Consider the following 6,000-nt stretch of genomic DNA (forward strand, 5'->3'; position numbering starts at 1 on the left):
TGCCCTTATTCTAGGAGATTCTGTTTGAGGTCTAGAATGATCCTGGAGAAAATGCATTTTGACCAGTTACCTCAGGTGATTCCATACAGGTGGCTCCTGGACCACATCTGCAGAACATTAGTTTAAACAAGAGTACTAATCGCTGAGTAAACGTAAGCTCAGCTGTCATATTTACAGCCCGCCAGCATTTTACTCTTTTTTTCAAATTGAGATCTAACTCACATAAGTAAGAAATATCACTTAAAAGTGTACAGTTCAGTGGATTTTAGTAAATTCACAGAGTTTTATGACCATCACCACTACCTAATTCCAAAACATTATCATCACCCCTGAAGGAAACCCTCTTCCCATTACCAGTTACTCCCCATCCTCTGTCCCATTTCCCTCCCCACTTCACAATTACTAATCTACTTTCTGTCCCTTTGAATTTGCCCATTCTGAACATTTCATACAAATGGAATCACGCAGTATGTGGTCTTTTGTATCTAGCTTTTCTCATTTAATGTGACGCTTTCAATGCCCATCCATGTTGTCTTATGTATTAGTACTTTGTTCCTTATTTTTTTTAAGATTTTATTTCTTTATTTGACAGAGAGAGAAATCACAAGGAGTCAGAGAGATGGGGGGAAGCAGGCTCCCCGCTGAGCAAAGAGCCCAATCCGGGGCTCAATCTCAGGAACCTGAGATCATGACCTGAGCCGAAGGCAGTTGCTTAACCCAGGGCCCCTACTTGATTCCTTCCTGACTGAATAATATTTCGTTGTTTGGTTGTATAACATGCTGTCGATCAACTCATTAGTTGATGGACATTTGGGTTGTTTCCAACTTTTGGCTTTTATGAATAATGCTGCAATGAACATTCACAAATTATTGTATGAACACCTGTTTTCAATTCTCTTGCATATCCACATAGGGGTAGAATCACATAGGGTCATATGCCAGCACCCTGTTTAACTCTTCAGGGAAACCACTGAACTGTCCTCCATGGTGGCTGCACCATTTTTATGCTCCTTCTCAGAAATTCAGAGATGCATGAGGGTTCCGATATCTTCACATACTCACTAACACCTATTTCCCCCCCCTTTTTTTCTTTATTATAGTCATCCTAGTGGGTGTGAATTTGGGATTAGGGATTTGATTTTCCCTAATGCCTTGCTGGGATTTGTTCTTGTTTTTGTAATTCTTGTTCCTTTCCTCCCAATTTTTGTCTGTCTCATATGTGCATTGTCAGAGCCTATAGCCATCACATATTATAAACTTCCTTGATGCCCTTTGTTTTCAACTCTACAAGTTGCTGGTGTTAAGAATGCTCATCACCAGTTCTTACATCAATGTCTCTCCACTCTAAAGTTTATTCTTTACTAGATTCCTTAGGAAGGGCTCATGAGAACAATATTCCTGGAGTTTCTGCCTGACAGTTTAGTTCATTCATGACCTTTATTCTTAAAGATCAGCTTTGGTGGATTAAAATCCTTGGCTCACATTTTCTTAACTTGAGTATCTTAAACATATTCCTCTGTTATCCCATTTTCTTATGACCTAAAGCATTGTCTGGAAAAGTCCAATGATAACTAATTTCCTTTCCCTCTTAAGTCACAGACTCTTTGGCTAAAGAGTCCCAAATTAGTTTCATTTTTCTTTAAAGACCAGACATTTTACTGCAATTTGTAAAATGGAAGAGGTACAATAGGACATCAGTGAGTACCTACCTCACCACCACCCCCAAGAACCCGAAAATAGGTTAGTTTCAGAGAATTAACTCTATACTTAAACGGTTGTAACATAGAAGTCACTTCAGAAAGACCTAGAGGACAGGAACCTGATGGAAGATATTGACATAGCGAAAGGAAGATGGCGCCCATCAGAAGGGTGGTGAGTGGATAGCAGGGGCCAGCTGTAGAAGTATGGAAAAGGATGTCATCAAGGCTAAAGATGGCAGGCTGTGATTTTGGCTCCCTATGTCATTTTCTTACCAGAAGAGACTCTGGTAAGAAGTACCAGAGTCCAGTTCCCTGGGAAGTTTTGTTTCTTGATGTAAATTAATCAATTAACATCCAGTTTACATAAATCAGGCTCTTATAAGTTTAGTCAACATGAGTTAACTTCCCCACCTAGGAATACTTCTGAGAACAATGGATCTGTACAGTGAGACTGATGCAAAGCCTGGCCTTACAGGAGAAGTCTCGGTGGCCTGGGCTGTCTTCGGGGTAGCCTCAGCCTGCGGCAGCATGCACCGTGGACCTGGCCTGGGCAGCGGTACTAGGTTGTGCAAATGAGACAGAGGAGTGTGGGCTCCTTCTGAGTGTGATCATGAGCCAAGCAGTTGCTGAGAGCTTTGACTCTGCAAACAGTATGTAAGCGGGGATGCTCTGTGAAGGAGGCTGGCTGCTGGCAGCTCCAATCATGTACCATTACCAGGAAACCCTCAAATATTGATCTTCAATGCCAAATTCTCAAGCTTCAAATGGACTATTGCAATTTAAAATCTGGACTGAAGTTCCCCTAAAGCTGTCCAATCAGAAAAGCTTCATCCTTTCCTAACAAAATATTATTTAATGAGATACTTAGGACAACGGGCCAATTTCAAAGTTCTAATAAACCAAAAAATGAAGGGGATTTGTGTTTAGACATTTTCTATAACAATGACTTTTTGATTAAAAATTGAAACTGGAAGAAAAACCCCGCTCTAATGTAATGGCTTGATATCCATAAGCTGGGTGGTTCACAATAGTGACCAAATTGATAGTTTTTGTATTTGCAAACAAGTATTTGTTAATTTTCCTAATGAATTGTCAACTGAATCATGCTTATAAAATAACAACCCTGGAGTTTCATCAAGTAAATCCTTTTAAATAATTGATGATACAGTATATGTTAACTAAATTGAATTTAGATAAATACATACATACATACATACCTAACTGATGATAAGAAAAACATCTACATGATGGCGATGGGGGTGATGTTCCAGCATAGGGTTTTATCATGCTAGATGAGCCTAGAGAGGGGCAGGGGTAGAAAAATTCAGGCCCAACTGCACAGCAGGATGGAGACCCAAGCACTTCTGTAATCGCTAACATCTGTCAAGCCTACTAACTGTCCGGGCTCTGAGATTGCAGTTATCTGGCCTTGCCAAAGTGTCAGAAGTATTCCTAGGTGGGGAAGTTGACTTGTGTTGACTAAACTTATAAGAGCCTGATTTATGTAAACCAGAGAACCGGTTTTGCTGATCTCTTATGATATCACATGTCTGCTTGACACCAAAGGCCAGTGAACTATCACCCTCCCAGAGTGCAGGGGAGGCCATAGGGAGCCTACTCATTCTGAGATTTGAAGGGCGAGTTCTTTGGATGGCCAGCCGTCAAGTTGCTGCATTCCTGAGGATTGTTTTCCTACCTAGTGTAGCCACTTCCAGAACCACAGTCCCCTTTGGGACAGTAGGGGATCATAGCATATCTAAGAGCTCCCAGGTAAAGCCTCTTCAACCACAGAGGAAAACACAGCCTGTAACTAAATGATGCAGCTAAGAGTAGGTGGCAGGTGTGCAGAATGGCAGGCCATCGGCAAAGCCTGCAGAAGCTCAGGACAGGGCTGAGCTCACTGCTGAAGGGAAATGGGATAGGGAGGTCCAGATGCCAGCCCACTGCAGTTAGCAGCCAGGCAGTCTCAGAGCCTGGGTACTGAGTAGGCTTGACAGAGGTTAGTGATTAGGGAAGGACTTGGGTCTCTATCCTGCTGTGCAGTTGGGCCTGACTTATTCTACCCGTCCCCTAGGCTCATCTCAGACCTCATCCCTCCTTTTTCTCCTCCACTCACAGCCCCCTCTCATGCCTCTAAGTGAGCATAGCAGAGGCTGTTCCCTCGGGGCAGAGTTTCCCTCCATGCCCACCCCTTAGAACTGAGCTCTATTCTCATGTCCTTAGGGAAGCATCCCTAGTCCTCCTTGATCAGGTCACATCTACTTATCAGATTCCCTTCTGGAATATCAAAATCCTTTAGACCACTTATCCAGTTATACTTTTATCTAGTTAGATGCCTCTCTTTCTCCTGCCCTGGACTGTAAGGTACAAAAGGGAGGTGTGTGTCTGCAGCAAGGAAGGCTGCATCCTTTAATTTTTTTTTTTTTTTTGCCTTTAATACTTTTTAAGAGCAGTTTTAGGTTTACACAAAATTGAGAGGAAGGAACAGAGATTTCCCAAAATCTCTTCTCACAAAGATTTTCCTGCCCCTACACATGCACAGCCTCCCCCATTACCAATACCCGCCACCAGAATGGGATGTTTGTTATGATTAATGGACCTACACTGACACATCATCATCGCCCTGAGTCCATAGGTTACATTCGGGTTCACTCCTGGTGTTCTATGGGTTGAGACAAATGTGTAATGGCATGTACCCACCATTATTTTAACCTAGAGAATACTTTTGCTATTCTAAATGTCCTCTGTGCTCTATTTCTCTCTCCTACCCTCCCTCCACCACACCCTGGTAAACACTGATCATTTTACTGTCATTATAGTTTTACCTTTTCCACAATTTCAAATAGACATTGGAATCATACATAGCCTTCTTTCATTTAGTAATATGCATGTAAGTTTCTTCCACATCCTTTTGTGGTTTGATAACTCATTTCTTCATATCCATAATTCATAATATTCCATTGTCTTCATGTACCAGAGTTTATTTGTCCATTAACCCACTAAAGGACATCTTGGTTGCTTCCAGGTTTGGACAATTATGAATAAATATCCATGTGTAGGTTTTAGTGGACCTACGTTTTCGCCACCTTTGGGTAAAAATCAAGGAGCCCAATTGCTACATCATATGAAAAGAGTATGTTTAGTTCGTAAGAAACCACCAAACTGTCTTCCAAAGTGTACCATTTTGCATTCCTACCAGCAAAGAATAAGTTTGTTGCTCCATACCCTCACCAGCATTTGGTGGTGTCTATGTTCTGGATTTTGGCCGTTCTAATAGATACATAGTAGTGCCTCATTGTTGTTTTAATTTGCATTTCCCTGAGGACATATAATGTGGAGCATCTTTTCCTATGCTTATTGGCCAGCTGTGTATCTCCTTTGATGAAGCATCTGTTAAGAACTTTGGCCTATTTGGGGCGTCTAGGTGGCGGAGTCATGAAGTGTCTGCCTTCGGCTCAGGTCACGATCACATAGTCCTGGGATCAAGCCCTGCATCGGGCTCCCTGCTCAGCAGGAAGCCTGCTTCTCCCTCTCCACTCCCCCTGCTTGTGTTCCCTCTTTACCTGTGTTTACTTCAAATAAATAAATAAATAAGATCTTTAAAACAACAACAACAATGACAACTTTGGCCTGTTTTTTAATCAGGTCATTTGTTTTGTTATTGAATTTTAGGATCCTTTGTACATTTTGGGTAATTTCCTACATCAGATTGTCTTTTACAAATATTTTCCACCAACTTGTGGCTTGTCTTCTAATTTTCTTGATACTGTCTTTCTCAGAGCAGAGGTTTTTAATTTTAGTAAAGTCCATCCTATCGATTATTTCTTTCATGGTTCATGCCTGGTGTTGTATTTAAAATGGCACCACCTGGAAATTTTATAGTTTTGGATTTTACATTTAAATGTATGATCCACTTTGAGTTCATTTTCATGAAGGGTGTAAGGTCTGTGCCAGGATTTGCTTTTTTATTTTGGGTGGACATCCAGTTCTTCTAGCACCACTTGTTGAAGAGACTACCCTTGCTCCATTGTATTGCTTTTTGCTCCTTTTGTCAATATCAGTTGACTCTATTTCTATGGTCTGTTTCTGGGCTCTCCATTCTGTTCCACTGATCTATCTGTTCTCTCACCAGTACCACACTTTCCTGATAGCTGTAGCTTTATGGTTAAGTCTTGAAGTCGGGTAGTGTCAGTCCTTCAACTTTGTTCTTCTCCTTCAATGTTGTGTTGCTTATTCTGGGTCTTTTGTCTCTCCATATGAACTTGAGAGTCTGTGTGTCCATATCCGTAAATAACTTGCT

The sequence above is a fragment of the Lutra lutra genome, chromosome 14, assembly GCF_902655055.1.
Source record: "Lutra lutra chromosome 14, mLutLut1.2, whole genome shotgun sequence".
Classification (NCBI taxonomy): Eukaryota; Metazoa; Chordata; class Mammalia; order Carnivora; family Mustelidae; genus Lutra; species Lutra lutra.